The sequence below is a fragment of the Anabrus simplex genome, unplaced genomic scaffold, assembly GCF_040414725.1.
Source record: "Anabrus simplex isolate iqAnaSimp1 unplaced genomic scaffold, ASM4041472v1 ctg00000157.1, whole genome shotgun sequence".
NCBI classification, from domain to species: domain Eukaryota; kingdom Metazoa; phylum Arthropoda; class Insecta; order Orthoptera; family Tettigoniidae; genus Anabrus; species Anabrus simplex.
In genome coordinates, this window is record NW_027130086.1 from 1 (window position 1) to 17,746 (window position 17,746).

At 41.2% G+C, this 17,746-nt stretch overlaps 1 pseudogene; it reads left to right on the forward strand.

The window, feature by feature from the left end:
* Window positions 1–1,087: 1,087 nt before the first annotated feature.
* Window positions 1,088–17,746, forward strand: part of LOC137503622 (uncharacterized) — a 74,287-nt pseudogene continuing 57,628 nt past the window's right edge.

Here is a 17,746-nt window from a genome sequence, read left to right on the forward strand (position 1 = left end):
TGGAGTGTAGAGTGAAATGAAAGACAACCCCCCCTCTCCAAAAGTTGGGTCTGTGCTGTTGTGAGTTGAAAAGACTTGGATAAATTCATGATGAGAGGGGGTCAACTACCCCTCTGCTGGGTAATCTAAGAAAGCAACTGGGGGGAGGGAAAGGGGGGAGTGTACAGGGGGTTGGGGGGAAAAGAAGGGTGTGGTGTGGGTCCAAATTGTGGGTAGAGCCTATTCTAAATTTAGCTGCTCACACCAATTCTTAAAAATGAGGTCTGCTGTGGTTGTTGTTCAGTGTATCAGGTCTGTTGTGTGGAATTCATCATGTGGTATCTCCAAGAGAAATGGGCCATGTGTGGTGATGTAACCGTTAATGACTTTGAGGTTCCGTTTCGATCTGGTGAAAGGAGGTGTGAGTGGTTAATAATGGGGATGTAAATAATTGCATTAGGGAAAAAGTGACTCTTGCTTCCTTGTGCATTGATGCATTCTGTTTGATGTTTTGTATGGGTCATTATCCATATTGTTTATGCCCACCGAGAGAACCACTATGCATGCTGGTGTCTAAATGAACCTCTGTTTTCTCCAGGACCTTTTTGAAATGGTAAAATGTTGCTCCAGGGTAACTCTCCACTTGTATGGGTTATGGGTTATGAAATGGAGGGATTCTATTAACATTTGAGTCTCCCAAGACTAGTATTGGTTTATTTCCCTTAAAATTCCAATCTGCCACCTTGCCATTTGGTGTAATACTTAAAGGCCCGTAGATGTCCTCCTAGGATCATAAATTAAACTGAGGTAAGCTCCAAGTTGCCTCTTTTTCTGGGTGGCAGTGCAGAAGTCGATGTGGTGAGAGATTCATTCAACCATAGTGTTGTTAAATATGAACATAAACGCCATATTGTGCATTTAAATGGTTTCATTGTTTTGTTAAAGGAAAGGAAAAACCTAAAAGAGGAAGTGCCAAACTAAAACCAAACAAACCATAAATATATAGAGTATAAATAAATTATGAATAAAACCATGTTCTTCTCCATCCATTTTCCTGTCTGTTAAAACCCATTTTCTAATACAGGCCATTTGGTGTTATTGTCTGTAGGTTCTGGATCCACTCCCGTGCTGCCCACAGGTCCAGAGGCCCACAGGTCCAGCCTATATGTGACTGTAACCCTGATATGGTAAGGTGAGTGATGGGGTGCTCCTGGAAGTGGGTTATGAGTAAATTGTAGGTTGATGTGGGCACTTGGCCAATGCAAGTTCAAAACAGACAGTGTGACCCAATTAAAGGCACTTCCGGTTGGCACAGGAAGCTATACGTAAACACATATCTTGCTTGGGGTATTCTCTTACAGAATCCTGAGTTTAAAGTCTTTATGTTAAAAATTGACTGATCTAGACAGGGTTGAATGCAGTCATTTTCACATTTGCAGGTTATGTACATCAAAATACCTTTTGGGTGAATTTAACCACTTCCGGATGCTCCAGGATGCTTAGATTCGACACAGGTAGACCTCATAGTGGTCTGATGGACTGTCATAGAAGACAGGTTCATAAGGCATTCATAACCCACATAGGCTTCAGGTTGAATTTAGAGGTGCAGGCAATGTATTCCTATGGGGAGAGAAGTCAATGCAAACTGTTTGAAGTAAACACCTTCTTTTAACTGCTAAGGGTTAATGCCACACGGCCAAGGTTAGGCTTGCACGGATCGGGAGGACCTCAGGAACGTACCTGAGGTCGAATTGTGCTTCTCACCCTAGCAGTTCTCTCACTGTCACCCAAAACAAATGACATTTTGGGCCTACTTTTCTCATGGTCGCTGCGCTCAGACCGAGCGAGCTACGGGATATCTCGTTGAACTCTGCACGGCCTAGAGATTATGTTTATGCCCTTGCCTGCTCTCTGTGTCTTTCAGCACCACACCTTTTCACTCCATCCTTGCTGTGTGTGTGTGTGTGTGTGTGTGAGAGCTTTTCTTTGACATCTGCTGGCGGAAATTACTGATTTACAGTTTAGGAGGGTTACCTAGTCACACATGTGAAGTTTTGGAAAGATGTGACTTTTTTAACCCTTCAAAACAGACAGTGTGACCCAATTAAAGGCACTTCCGGTTGGCACAGGAAGCTATAAGTAAACACATGTCTTTATTGACATAGCCACTTACAGAATCCTGAGTTTTAAGTCTTTAAGTTAAGAATTGACTGATCTACACAGGTTTGAATACAGTGATTTTCATAATGACAGGTTATGTGTTTCAAAACACTTTTAGGGTGAGCTAGCTTGATAGTTAACGTTTGCTTTAGTTTGCGCGCCAGCTCTGCAAATTCAGCAGGTGTGTGTGAAGGCTTCCAACAAAACTAATGACCTGCAGTGGATCAAACCATTGTGAGGCAAAGGGCGGGAGTCGCAATCTTTTGAAACTTAAAAACGCGCTATTAACCTTTCTGATCTCCCCATCCCGGATCCGGGTTCGTGAATACAGACTCAAGCTCATTACCATAACGCAACGTTAACTATTCATGAAAAATCGCAAATGAAATGAAATAAATATGCTAGCTCTCAAGCTTAGCCTTTTGTTAACAACACTGTCATCTCAGATTTTCAAAATATGCTTCTCAACCATTGCAAAACAAGCATTTGTGTAACAGTATTGATGGCTAACGTAGCATTTAGCATTAGCATTCAGCTGGCAACATTTACACAAAAAAACAGAAAAGCATTCAAAAAAATCATTTACCTTTGAAGAACTTCAGATGTTTTCAATGAGGAGACTCTCAGATAGCAAATGTTCAGTTTTTCCTGAAAGATTATTTGTTTAGGACAATCGCTCCGTTTTCTGCGTCACGTTTAGCTATGAAAAAACACCTGTATCCAGGATTGTGTAAATCTATCAGCAAGCTCATTAGCATAACACAACGTTAACTATTTATGAAAATCGCAAATGAAATGAAATAAATATGCCATCTCTCAAGCTTAGCCTTTTGTAAACAACACTGTCATCTCAGATTTTCAAAATATGCTTCTCAACCATAGGAAAACAATAATTTGTGTAAAAGTAGCTAGCTAGAGTTAGCATTTCGCGTTAGCATTTAGCGTTAGCATTAGCGTTAGCATCCAGCACGCAACATTAACAAAAACATAAAAGCCTTCAAATAAAATCATTTACCTTTGAAGAACTTCTGATGTTTTCAATGAGGATACTCTCAGTTAGATAGCAGATGCTCAGTTTTTCCAAAAAGATTCCTTGTGTATTAGAAAAAAATTCATAAATTCAGTCCTCAAAACGCAAACTTTTTTCCAAATTAACTCCATAATATCGACTGAAAACATGGCAAACGTTGTTTAGAATCAATCATCAAGGTGTTTTTCACATATCTCTTCATTGATACATCGTTCTTGGACACATGCTTTCTCCCCTGAATCAAATGGTAAAGTAGAAGCAGCTGGCAATTGCGCACCGAATTCGACGCAGGACACCAGGCGGACACTTGGAAAATGTAGTCTCTTATGGTCAATCTTCCAATGATATGCCTACAAATACGTCACAATGCTGCTAAGACCTTGGGCGAACGACAGAAAGTGTAGGCTCATTCGTTGCGCAATCACAGCCATATAAGGAGAGAATGGAAAACAGAGCTTCAGAAATTCTGCTAATTCCTGGGTGATGCATCATCTTGGTTTCGCCTGTAGAATGAGTTCTGGGCACTTACAGACAAAATCTTTGCAGATTCTGAAACTTCAGAGTGTTTTTCTTTCCAAAACTGTCAAGAATATGCATAGTCGAGCATCTTTTCGTGAAAAAATATCGCGCTTAAAACGGGAACGTTTTTTATCCAAAAATGAAATAGCGCCCCTAGAGCTCTAACAGGTTATTAAGTGTCTATAATCAGCATAAGTGCTTTCATTGCGTTCATTGATGGGGTGATCCTGGAAATGAGTCACTAGTTCTGTGTGTAAATGGGCCCGTTTGATATTGTATAGAATGCTGTTTAAGTCTATTTTCTATTGTATACTGGGTTTCCCCAATGTAGTGTTTTTTGCTAAATGTGCAAGTGATTATATACATATATGACATTTGGAGTGTAGAGTGAAATGAAAGACAACCCCCCCTCTCCAAAGTTGGGTCTGTGCTGTTGTGAGTTGAAAAGACTTGGATAAATTCATGATGAGAGGGGGTCAACTACCCCCTCTGCTGGGTAATCTAAGAAAGCAACTGGGGGAGGAAAGGGGGGAGGGTTGGGGGGAAAAGAGTACAGGGGGTTGGGGGGAAAAGAAGGGTGTGGTGTGGGTCCAAATTGTGGGTAGAGCCTATTCTAAATTTAGCTGCTCACACCAATTCTTAAAAATGAGGTCTGCTGTGGTTGTTGTTCAGTGTATCAGGTCTGTTGTGTGGAATTCATCATGTGGTATCTCCAAGAGAAATGGGCCATGTGTGGTGATGTAACCGTTAATGACTTTGAGGTTCCGTTTTCGATCTGGTGAAAGGAGGTGTGAGTGGTTAATAATGGGGATGTAAATAATTGCATTAGGGAAAAAGTGACTCTTGCTTCCTTGTGCATTGATGCATTCTGTTTGATGTTTTGTATGGGTCATTATCCATATTGTTTATGCCCACCGAGAGAACCACTATGCATGCTGGTGTCTAAATGAACCTCTGTTTTCTCCAGGACCTTTTTGAAATGGTAAAATGTTGCTCCAGGGTAACTCTCCACTTGTATGGGTTATGGGTTATGAAATGGAGGGATTCTATTAACATTTGAGTCTCCCAAGACTAGTATTGGTTTATTTCCCTTAAAATTCCAATCTGCCACCTTGCCATTTGGTGTAATACTTAAAGGCCCGTAGATGTCCTCCTAGGATCATAAATTAAACTGAGGTAAGCTCCAAGTTGCCTCTTTTTCTGGGTGGCAGTGCAGAAGTCGATGTGGTGAGAGATTCATTCAACCATAGTGTTGTTAAATATGAACATAAACGCCATATTGTGCATTTAAATGGTTTCATTGTTTTGTTAAAGGAAAGGAAAAACCTAAAAGAGGAAGTGCCAAACTAAAACCAAACAAACCATAAATATATAGAGTAGAAATAAATTATGAATAAAACCATGTTCTTCTCCATCCATTTTCCTGTCTGTTAAAACCCATTTTCTAATACAGGCCATTTGGTGTTATTGTCTGTAGGTTCTGGATCCACTCCCGTGCTGCCCACAGGTCCAGAGGCCCACAGGTCCAGCCTATATGTGACTGTAACCCTGATATGGTAAGGTGAGTGATGGGGTGCTCCTGGAAGTGGGTTATGAGTAAATTGTAGGTTGATGTGGGCACTTGGCCAATGCAAGTTCAAAACAGACAGTGTGACCCAATTAAAGGCACTTCCGGTTGGCACAGGAAGCTATACGTAAACACATATCTTGCTTGGGGTATTCTCTTACAGAATCCTGAGTTTAAAGTCTTTATGTTAAAAATTGACTGATCTAGACAGGGTTGAATGCAGTCATTTTCACATTTGCAGGTTATGTACATCAAAATACCTTTTGGGTGAATTTAACCACTTCCGGATGCTCCAGGATGCTTAGATTCGACACAGGTAGACCTCATAGTGGTCTGATGGACTGTCATAGAAGACAGGTTCATAAGGCATTCATAACCCACATAGGCTTCAGGTTGAATTTAGAGGTGCAGGCAATGTATTCCTATGGGGAGAGAAGTCAATGCAAACTGTTTGAAGTAAACACCTTCTTTTAACTGCTAAGGGTTAATGCCACACGGCCAAGGTTAGGCTTGCACGGATCGGGAGGACCTCAGGAACGTACCTGAGGTCGAATTGTGCTTCTCACCCTAGCAGTTCTCTCACTGTCACCCAAAACAAATGACATTTTGGGCCTACTTTTCTCATGGTCGCTGCGCTCAGACCGAGCGAGCTACGGGATATCTCGTTGAACTCTGCACGGCCTAGAGATTATGTTTATGCCCTTGCCTGCTCTCTGTGTCTTTCAGCACCACACCTTTTCACTCCATCCTTGCTGTGTGTGTGTGTGTGTGTGAGAGCTTTTCTTTGACATCTGCTGGCGGAAATTACTGATTTACAGTTTAGGAGGGTTACCTAGTCACACATGTGAAGTTTTGGAAAGATGTGACTTTTTTAACCCTTCAAAACAGACAGTGTGACCCAATTAAAGGCACTTCCGGTGGCACAGGAAGCTATAAGTAAACACATGTCTTTATTGACATAGCCACTTACAGAATCCTGAGTTTTAAGTCTTTAAGTTAAGAATTGACTGATCTACACAGGTTTGAATACAGTGATTTTCATAATGACAGGTTATGTGTTTCAAAACACTTTTAGGGTGAGCTAGCTTGATAGTTAACGTTGCTTTAGTTTGCGCGCCAGCTCTGCAAATTCAGCAGGTGTGTGTGAAGGCTTCCAACAAAACTAATGACCTGCAGTGGATCAAACCATTGTGAGGCAAAGGGCGGAGTCGCAATCTTTTGAAACTTAAAAACGCGCTATTAACCTTTCTGATCTCCCCATCCCGGATCCGGGTTCGTGAATACAGACTCAAGCTCATTACCATAACGCAACGTTAACTATTCATGAAAATCGCAAATGAAATTAAATAAATATGCTAGCTCTCAAGCTTAGCCTTTTGTTAACAACACTGTCATCTCAGATTTTCAAAATATGCTTCTCAACCATTGCAAAACAAGCATTTGTGTAACAGTATTGATGGCTAACGTAGCATTTAGCATTAGCATTCAGCTGGCAACATTTACACAAAAAAACAGAAAAGCATTCAAAAAAAATCATTTACCTTTGAAGAACTTCAGATGTTTTCAATGAGGAGACTCTCAGATAGCAAATGTTCAGTTTTTCCTGAAAGATTATTTGTTTAGGACAAATCGCTCCGTTTTCTGCGTCACGTTTAGCTATGAAAAAACCCCTGTATCCAGGATTGTGTAAATCTATCAGCAAGCTCATTAGCATAACACAACGTTAACTATTTATGAAAATCGCAAATGAAATGAAATAAATATGCCATCTCTCAAGCTTAGCCTTTTGTAAACAACACTGTCATCTCAGATTTTCAAAATATGCTTCTCAACCATAGGAAAACAATAATTTGTGTAAAAGTAGCTAGCTAGAGTTAGCATTTCGCGTTAGCATTTAGCGTTAGCATTAGCGTTAGCATCCAGCACGCAACATTAACAAAAACATAAAAGCCTTCAAATAAAATCATTTACCTTTGAAGAACTTCTGATGTTTTCAATGAGGATACTCTCAGTTAGATAGCAGATGCTCAGTTTTTCCAAAATGATTCCTTGTGTATTAGAAATAGCTCCGTTTTATACATCACATTTGGCTACCAAAAAAAATCCATAAATTCAGTCCTCAAAACGCAAACTTTTTTCCAAATTAACTCCATAATATCGACTGAAAACATGGCAAACGTTGTTTAGAATCAATCATCAAGGTGTTTTTCACATATCTCTTCATTGATACATCGTTCTTGGACACATGCTTTCTCCCTGAATCAAATGGTAAAGTAGAAGCAGCTGGCAATTGCGCACCGAATTCGACGCAGGACACCAGGCGGACACTTGGAAAATGTAGTCTCTTATGGTCAATCTTCCAATGATATGCCTACAAATACGTCACAATGCTGCTAAGACCTTGGCGAACGACAGAAAGTGTAGGCTCATTCGTTGCGCAATCACAGCCATATAAGGAGAGAATGGAAAACAGAGCTTCAGAAATTCTGCTAATTCCTGGGTGATGCATCATCTTGGTTTCGCCTGTAGAATGAGTTCTGGGGCACTTACAGACAAAATCTTTGCAGATTCTGAAACTTCAGAGTGTTTTCTTTCCAAAACTGTCAAGAATATGCATAGTCGAGCATCTTTTCGTGACAAAATATCGCGCTTAAAACGGGAACGTTTTTTATCCAAAAATGAAATAGCGCCCCTAGAGCTCTAACAGGTTAAGTGTCTATAATCAGCATAAGTGCTTTCATTGCGTTCATTGATGGGGTGATCCTGGAAATGAGTCACTAGTTCTGTGTGTAAATGGGCCCGTTTGATATTGTATAGAATGCTGTTTAAGTCTATTTTCTATTGTATACTGGGTTTCCCCAATGTAGTGTTTTTTGCTAAATGTGCAAGTGATTATATACATATATGACATTTGGAGTGTAGAGTGAAATGAAAGACAACCCCCCCTCTCCAAAAGTTGGGTCTGTGCTGTTGTGAGTTGAAAAGACTTGGATAAATTCATGATGAGAGGGGGTCAACTACCCCCTCTGCTGGGTAATCTAAGAAAGCAACTGGGGGAGGAAAGGGGGGAGGGTTGGGGGGAAAAAGAGTACAGGGGGTTGGGGGGAAAAGAAGGGTGTGGTGTGGGTAGAGCCTATTCTAAATTTAGCTGCTCACACCAATTCTTAAAAATGAGGTCTGCTGTGGTTGTTGTTCAGTGTATCAGGTCTGTTGTGTGGAATTCATCATGTGGTATCTCCAAGAGAAATGGGCCATGTGTGGTGATGTTAATGACTTTGAGGTTCCGTTTTCGATCTGGTGAAAGGAGGTGTGAGTGGTTAATAATGGGGATGTAAATAATTGCATTAGGGAAAAAGTGACTCTTGCTTCCTTGTGCATTGATGCATTCTGTTTGATGTTTTGTATGGGTCATTATCCATATTGTTTATGCCCACCGAGAGAACCACTATGCATGCTGGTGTCTAAATGAACCTCTGTTTTCTCCAGGACCTTTTTGAAATGGTAAAATGTTGCTCCAGGGTAACTCTCCACTTGTATGGGTTATGGGTTATGAAATGGAGGGATTCTATTAACATTTGAGTCTCCCAAGACTAGTATTGGTTTATTTCCCTTAAAATTCCAATCTGCCACCTTGCCATTTGGTGTAATACTTAAAGGCCCGTAGATGTCCTCCTAGGATCATAAATTAAACTGAGGTAAGCTCCAAGTTGCCTCTTTTTCTGGGTGGCAGTGCAGAAGTCGATGTGGTGAGAGATTCATTCAACCATAGTGTTTTAAATATGAACATAAACGCCATATTGTGCATTTAAATGGTTTCATTGTTTTGTTAAAGGAAAGGAAAAACCTAAAAGAGGAAGTGCCAAACTAAAACCAAACAAACCATAAATATATAGAGTAGAAATAAATTATGAATAAAACCATGTTCTTCTCCATCCATTTTCCTGTCTGTTAAAACCCATTTTCTAATACTTTCTAATTTGGTGTTATTGTCTGTAGGTTCTGGATCCACTCCCGTGCTGCCCACAGGTCCAGAGGCCCACAGGTCCAGCCTATATGTGACTGTAACCCTGATATGGTAAGGTGAGTGATGGGGTGCTCCTGGAAGTGGGTTATGAGTAAATTGTAGGTTGATGTGGGCACTTGGCCAATGCAAGTTCAAAACAGACAGTGTGACCCAATTAAAGGCACTTCCGGTTGGCACAGGAAGCTATACGTAAACACATATCTTGCTTGGGGTATTCTCTTACAGAATCCTGAGTTTAAAGTCTTTATGTTAAAAATTGACTGATCTAGACAGGGTTGAATGCAGTCATTTTCACATTTGCAGGTTATGTACATCAAAATAACCTTTTGGGTGAATTAACCACTTCCGGATGCTCCAGGATGCTTAGATTCGACACAGGTAGACCTCATAGTGGTCTGATGGACTGTCATAGAAGACAGGTTCATAAGGCATTCATAACCCACATAGGCTTCAGGTTGAATTTAGAGGTGCAGGCAATGTATTCCTATGGGGAGAGAAGTCAATGCAAACTGTTTGAAGTAAACACCTTCTTTTAACTGCTAAGGGTTAATGCCACACGGCCAAGGTTAGGCTTGCACGGATCGGGAGGACCTCAGGAACGTACCTGAGGTCGAATTGTGCTTCTCACCCTAGCAGTTCTCTCACTGTCACCCAAAACAAATGACATTTTGGGCCTACTTTTCTCATGGTCGCTGCGCTCAGACCGAGCGAGCTACGGGATATCTCGTTGAACTCTGCACGGCCTAGAGATTATGTTTATGCCCTTGCCTGCTCTCTGTGTCTTCAGCACCACACCTTTCACTCCATCCTTGCTGTGTGTGTGTGTGTGTGTGTGTGTGAGAGCTTTTCTTTGACATCTGCTGGCGGAAATTACTGATTTACAGTTTAGGAGGGTTACCTAGTCACACATGTGAAGTTTTGGAAAGATGTGACTTTTTTAACCCTTCAAAACAGACAGTGTGACCCAATTAAAGGCACTTCCGGTTGGCACAGGAAGCTATAAGTAAACACATGTCTTTATTGACATAGCCACTTACAGAATCCTGAGTTTTAAGTCTTTAAGTTAAGAATTGACTGATCTACACAGGTTTGAATACAGTGATTTTCATAATGACAGGTTATGTGTTTCAAAACACTTTTAGGGTGAGCTAGCTTGATAGTTAACGTTTGCTTTAGTTTGCGCGCCAGCTCTGCAAATTCAGCAGGTGTGTGTGAAGGCTTCCAACAAAACTAATGACCTGCAGTGGATCAAACCATTGTGAGGCAAAGGGCGGGAGTCGCAATCTTTTGAAACTTAAAAACGCGCTATTAAGTGTCTATAATCAGCATAAGTGCTTTCATTGCGTTCATTGATGGGGTGATCCTGGAAATGAGTCACTAGTTCTGTGTGTAAATGGGCCCGTTTGATATTGTATAGAATGCTGTTTAAGTCTATTTTCTATTGTATACTGGGTTTCCCCAATGTAGTGTTTTTTGCTAAATGTGCAAGTGATTATATACATATATGACATTTGGAGTGTAGAGTGAAATGAAAGACAACCCCCCCCTCTCCAAAAGTTGGGTCTGTGCTGTTGTGAGTTGAAAAGACTTGGATAAATTCATGATGAGAGGGGGTCAACTACCCCCTCTGCTGGGTAATCTAAGAAAGCAACTGGGGGAGGAAAGGGGGAGTGTACAGGGGGTTGGGGGGAAAAGAAGGGTGTTGTGTGGGTCCAAATTGTGGGTAGAGCCTATTCTAAATTTAGCTGCTCACACCAATTCTTAAAAAATGAGGTCTGCTGTGGTTGTTGTTCAGTGTATCAGGTCTGTTGTGTGGAATTCATCATGTGGTATCTCCAAGAGAAATGGGCCATGTGTGGTGATGTAACCGTTAATGACTTTGAGGTTCCGTTTTCGATCTGGTGAAAGGAGGTGTGAGTGGTTAATAATGGGGATGTAAATAATTGCATTAGGGAAAAAGTGACTCTTGCTTCCTTGTGCATTGATGCATTCTGTTTGATGTTTTGTATGGGTCATTATCCATATTGTTTATGCCCACCGAGAGAACCACTATGCATGCTGGTGTCTAAATGAACCTCTGTTTTCTCCAGGACCTTTTTGAAATGGTAAAATGTTGCTCCAGGGTAACTCTCCACTTGTATGGGTTATGGGTTATGAAATGGAGGGATTCTATTAACATTTGAGTCTCCCAAGACTAGTATTGGTTTATTTCCCTTAAAATTCCAATCTGCCACCTTGCCATTTGGTGTAATACTTAAAGGCCCGTAGATGTCCTCCTAGGATCATAAATTAAACTGAGGTAAGCTCCAAGTTGCCTCTTTTTCTGGGTGGCAGTGCAGAAGTCGATGTGGTGAGAGATTCATTCAACCATAGTGTTGTTAAATATGAACATAAACGCCATATTGTGCATTTAAATGGTTTCATTGTTTTGTTAAAGGAAAGGAAAAACCTAAAAGAGGAAGTGCCAAACTAAAACCAAACAAACCATAAATATATAGAGTAGAAATAAATTATGAATAAAACCATGTTCTTCTCCATCCATTTTCCTGTCTGTTAAAACCCATTTTCTAATACAGGCCATTTGGTGTTATTGTCTGTAGGTTCTGGATCCACTCCCGTGCTGCCCACAGGTCCAGAGGCCCACAGGTCCAGCCTATATGTGACTGTAACCCTGATATGGTAAGGTGAGTGATGGGGTGCTCCTGGAAGTGGGTTATGAGTAAATTGTAGGTTGATGTGGGCACTTGGCCAATGCAAGTTCAAAACAGACAGTGTGACCCAATTAAAGGCACTTCCGGTTGGCACAGGAAGCTATACGTAAACACATATCTTGCTTGGGGTATTCTCTTACAGAATCCTGAGTTTAAAGTCTTTATGTTAAAAATTGACTGATCTAGACAGGGTTGAATGCAGTCATTTTCACATTTGCAGGTTATGTACATCAAAATACCTTTTGGGTGAATTTAACCACTTCCGGATGCTCCAGGATGCTTAGATTCGACACAGGTAGACCTCATAGTGGTCTGATGGACTGTCATAGAAGACAGGTTCATAAGGCATTCATAACCCACATAGGCTTCAGGTTGAATTTAGAGGTGCAGGCAATGTATTCCTATGGGGAGAGAAGTCAATGCAAACTGTTAGCAGTTAAAAGAAGGTGTTTACTTCAAAGGGTTAATGCCACACGGCCAAGGTTAGGCTTGCACGGATCGGGAGGACCTCAGGAACGTACCTGAGGTCGAATTGTGCTTCTCACCCTAGCAGTTCTCTCACTGTCACCCAAAACAAATGACATTTTGGGCCTACTTTTCTCATGGTCGCTGCGCTCAGACCGAGCGAGCTACGGGATATCTCGTTGAACTCTGCACGGCCTAGAGATTATGTTTATGCCTTGCCTGCTCTCTGTGTCTTTCAGCACCACACCTTTTCACTCCATCCTTGCTGTGTGTGTGTGTGTGTGTGTGTGTGAGAGCTTTTCTTTGACATCTGCTGGCGGAAATTACTGATTTACAGTTTAGGAGGGTTACCTAGTCACACATGTGAAGTTTTGGAAAGATGTGACTTTTTTAACCCTTCAAAACAGACAGTGTGACCCATTAAAGGCACTTCCGGTTGGCACAGGAAGCTATAAGTAAACACATGTCTTTATTGACATAGCCACTTACAGAATCCTGAGTTTTAAGTCTTTAAGTTAAGAATTGACTGATCTACACAGGTTTGAATACAGTGATTTTCATAATGACAGGTTATGTGTTTCAAACACTTTTAGGGTGAGCTAGCTTGATAGTTAACGTTTGCTTTAGTTTGCGCGCCAGCTCTGCAAATTCAGCAGGTGTGTGTGAAGGCTTCCACTGCAGGTCATTAGTTTTGTTGGATCAAACCATTGTGAGGCAAAGGGCGGAGTCGCAATCTTTTGAAACTTAAAAACGCGCTATTAAGTGTCTATAATCAGCATAAGTGCTTTCATTGCGTTCATTCATATTATTGAAATTACATAGATATGTTTACAGTGATATATTGGGGGGGGAAATCATATTTTTCCCAGGATAGGGGGGTCGTGTCCCCCCCTGGGATTTCTGCCTATGCACGTGATATCTCCTCACTCACGTGGTTGATTGAAGAACTGATTTGTGTTGTGAAGCAGAATTCACCAAGCGTTGGATTGTTCACCCACTAATAGGGAACGTGAGCTGGGTTTAGACCGTCGTGAGACAGGTTAGTTATAAATTATATATATATAAATTCAAAGATGAAGAAGGAGGGATGACTAGAAATGATTCAGTTGACCGTTTTATGTGTGGATTAATTGTCGGAGTAGAGGAATTTGTGTAATTCAGGTAAAAAAATAACGCAATGTTTATATCACAGGACAAATTAGCTAGCGGGTTAACTCGCTAAATTGCCATACATGTTTCATGCTTTTCGGCCTGTCCCCAATTTAATGCCATTGGTCACATATTTTGTTTTGATATTTTAACCTGCTGGTATGTTTATAATGAACTTTATCTGTCGAAAATGGAAATTGTGAGGTTTGAGGTCTTGTGGTGGCTTTACTACTTTGTCCCGCTCCGGGATGGTCTAGCAACCATCGCGTTTTTGTCCATTTGGGATCCTGTGTATGCGGTAGATTTTTGCCGTGTTTGCGTCCACTTGGGAAATGGGAGATACGGGTCCGGAAACCTTTTTTTTTTTTTTTTCTAGTGATTTGTTGACCGCTCGGTGTAATTGTAGGTCTCTTACGGTCCACTGCTTTTTGCCGCCCACTGGTCCACCCAGAATACGACTGTAATCCTGATATATTGAGGTAAGTGATGGGGTGATCCTGGAAATGAGTCACTAGTTCTGTGTGTAAATGGGCCCGTTTGATATTGTATAGAATGCTGTTTAAGTCTATTTTCTATTGTATACTGGGTTTCCCCAATGTAGTGTTTTTTGCTAAATGTGCAAGTGATTATATACATATATGACATTTGGAGTGTAGAGTGAAATGAAAGACAACCCCCCCTCTCCAAAAGTTGGGTCTGTGCTGTTGTGAGTTGAAAAGACTTGGATAAATTCATGATGAGAGGGGGTCAACTACCCCCTCTGCTGGGTAATCTAAGAAAGAAACTGGGGGAGGAAAGGGGGGAGTGTACAGGGGGTTGGGGGGAAAAGAAGGGTGTGGTGTGGGTCCAAATTGTGGGTAGAGCCTATTCTAAATTTAGCTGCTCACACCAATTCTTAAAAATGAGGTCTGCTGTGGTTGTTGTTCAGTGTATCAGGTCTGTTGTGTGGAATTCATCATGTGGTATCTCCAAGAGAAATGGGCCATGTGTGGTGATGTAACCGTTAATGACTTTGAGGTTCCGTTTTCGATCTGGTGAAAGGAGGTGTGAGTGGTTAATAATGGGGATGTAAATAATTGCATTAGGGAAAAAGTGACTCTTGCTTCCTTGTGCATTGATGCATTCTGTTTGATGTTTTGTATGGGTCATTATCCATATTGTTTATGCCCACCGAGAGAACCACTATGCATGCTGGTGTCTAAATGAACCTCTGTTTTCTCCAGGACCTTTTTGAAATGGTAAAATGTTGCTCCAGGGTAACTCTCCACTTGTATGGGTTATGGGTTATGAAATGGAGGGATTCTATTAACATTTGAGTCTCCCAAGACTAGTATTGGTTTATTTCCTTAAAATTCCAATCTGCCACCTTGCCATTTGGTGTAATACTTAAAGGCCCGTAGATGTCCTCCTAGGATCATAAATTAAACTGAGGTAAGCTCCAAGTTGCCTCTTTTTCTGGGTGGCAGTGCAGAAGTCGATGTGGTGAGAGATTCATTCAACCATAGTGTTGTTAAATATGAACATAAACGCATATTGTGCATTTAAATGGTTTCATTGTTTTGTTAAAGGAAAGGAAAAACCTAAAAGAGGAAGTGCCAAACTAAAACCAAAACAAACCATAAATATATAGAGTAGAAATAAATTATGAATAAAACCATGTTCTTCTCCATCCATTTTCCTGTCTGTTAAAACCCATTTTCTAATACAGGCCATTTGGTGTTATTGTCTGTAGGTTCTGGATCCACTCCCGTGCTGCCCACAGGTCCAGAGGCCCACAGGTCCAGCCTATATGTGACTGTAACCCTGATATGGTAAGGTGAGTGATGGGGTGCTCCTGGAAGTGGGTTATGAGTAAATTGTAGGTTGATGTGGGCACTTGGCCAATGCAAGTTCAAAACAGACAGTGTGACCCAATTAAAGGCACTTCCGGTTGGCACAGGAAGCTATACGTAAACACATATCTTGCTTGGGGTATTCTCTTACAGAATCCTGAGTTTAAAGTCTTTATGTTAAAAATTGACTGATCTAGACAGGGTTGAATGCAGTCATTTTCACATTTGCAGGTTATGTACATCAAAATACCTTTTGGGTGAATTTAACCACTTCCGGATGCTCCAGGATGCTTAGATTCGACACAGGTAGACCTCATAGTGGTCTGATGGACTGTCATAGAAGACAGGTTCATAAGGCATTCATAACCAACATAGGCTTCAGGTTGAATTTAGAGGTGCAGGCAATGTATTCCTATGGGGAGAGAAGTCAATGCAAACTGTTTGAAGTAAACACCTTCTTTTAACTGCTAAGGGTTAATGCCACACGGCCAAGGTTAGGCTTGCACGGATCGGGAGGACCTCAGGAACGTACCTGAGGTCGAATTGTGCTTCTCACCCTAGCAGTTCTCTCACTGTCACCCAAAACAAATGACATTTTGGGCCTACTTTTCTCATGGTCGCTGCGCTCAGACCGAGCGAGCTACGGGATATCTCGTTGAACTCTGCACGGCCTAGAGATTATGTTTATGCCCTTGCCTGCTCTCTGTGTATTTCAGCACCACACCTTTTCACTCCATCCTTGCTGTGTGTGTGTGTGTGTGTGAGAGCTTTTCTTTGACATCTGCTGGCAGAAATTACTGATTTACAGTTTAGGAGGGTTACCTAGTCACACATGTGAAGTTTTGGAAAGATGTGACTTTTTTAACCTTCAAAACAGACAGTGTGACCCAATTAAAGGCACTTCCGGTTGGCACAGGAAGCTATAAGTAAACACATGTCTTTATTGACATAGCCACTTACAGAATCCTGAGTTTTAAGTCTTTAAGTTAAGAATTGACTGATCTACACAGGTTTGAATACAGTGATTTTCATAATGACAGGTTATGTGTTTCAAAACACTTTTAGGGTGAGCTAGCTTGATAGTTAACGTTTGCTTTAGTTTGCGCGCCAGCTCTGCAAATTCAGCAGGTGTGTGTGAAGGCTTCCAACAAAACTAATGACCTGCAGTGGATCAAACCATTGTGAGGCAAAGGGCGGGAGTCGCAATCTTTTGAAACTTAAAAACGCGCTATTAAGTGTCTATAATCAGCATAAGTGCTTTCATTGCGTTCATTGATGGGGTGATCCTGGAAATGAGTCACTCGTTCTGTGTGTAAATGGGCCCGTTTGATATTGTATAGAATGCTGTTTAAGTCTATTTTCTATTGTATACTGGGTTTCCCAATGTAGTGTTTTTTGCTAAATGTGCAAGTGATTATATACATACATATATGACATTTGGAGTGTAGAGTGAAATGAAAGACAACCCCCCCTCTCCAAAAGTTGGGTCTGTGCTGTTGTGAGTTGAAAAGACTTGGATAAATTCATGATGAGAGGGGTCAACTACCCCCTCTGCTGGGTAATCTAAGAAAGCAACTGGGGGAGGAAAGGGGGGAGGGTTGGGGGAAAAGAGTACAGGGGGTTGGGGGGGAAAAGAAGGGTGTGGTGTGTGTCCAAATTGTGGGTAGAGCCTATTCTAAATTTAGCTGCTCACACCAATTCTTAAAAATGAGGTCTGCTGTGGTTGTTGTTCAGTGTATCAGGTCTGTTGTGTGGAATTCATCATGTGGTATCTCCAAGAGAAATGGGCCATGTGTGGTGATGTAACCGTTAATGACTTTGAGGTTCCGTTTTCGATCTGGTGAAAGGAGGTGTGAGTGGTTAATAATGGGGATGTAAATAATTGCATTAGGGAAAAAGTGACTCTTGCTTCCTTGTGCATTGATGCATTCTGTTTGATGTTTTGTATGGGTCATTATCCATATTGTTTATGCCCACCGAGAGAACCACTATGCATGCTGGTGTCTAAATGAACCTCTGTTTTCTCCAGGACCTTTTTGAAATGGTAAAATGTTGCTCCAGGGTAACTCTCCACTTGTATGGGTTATGGGTTATGAAATGGAGGGATTCTATTAACATTTGAGTCTCCCAAGACTAGTATTGGTTTATTTCCCTTAAAATTCCAATCTGCCACCTTGCCATTTGGTGTAATACTTAAAGGCCCGTAGATGTCCTCCTAGGATCATAAATTAAACTGAGGTAAGCTCCAAGTTGCCTCTTTTTCTGGGTGGCAGTGCAGAAGTCGATGTGGTGAGAGATTCATTCAACCAT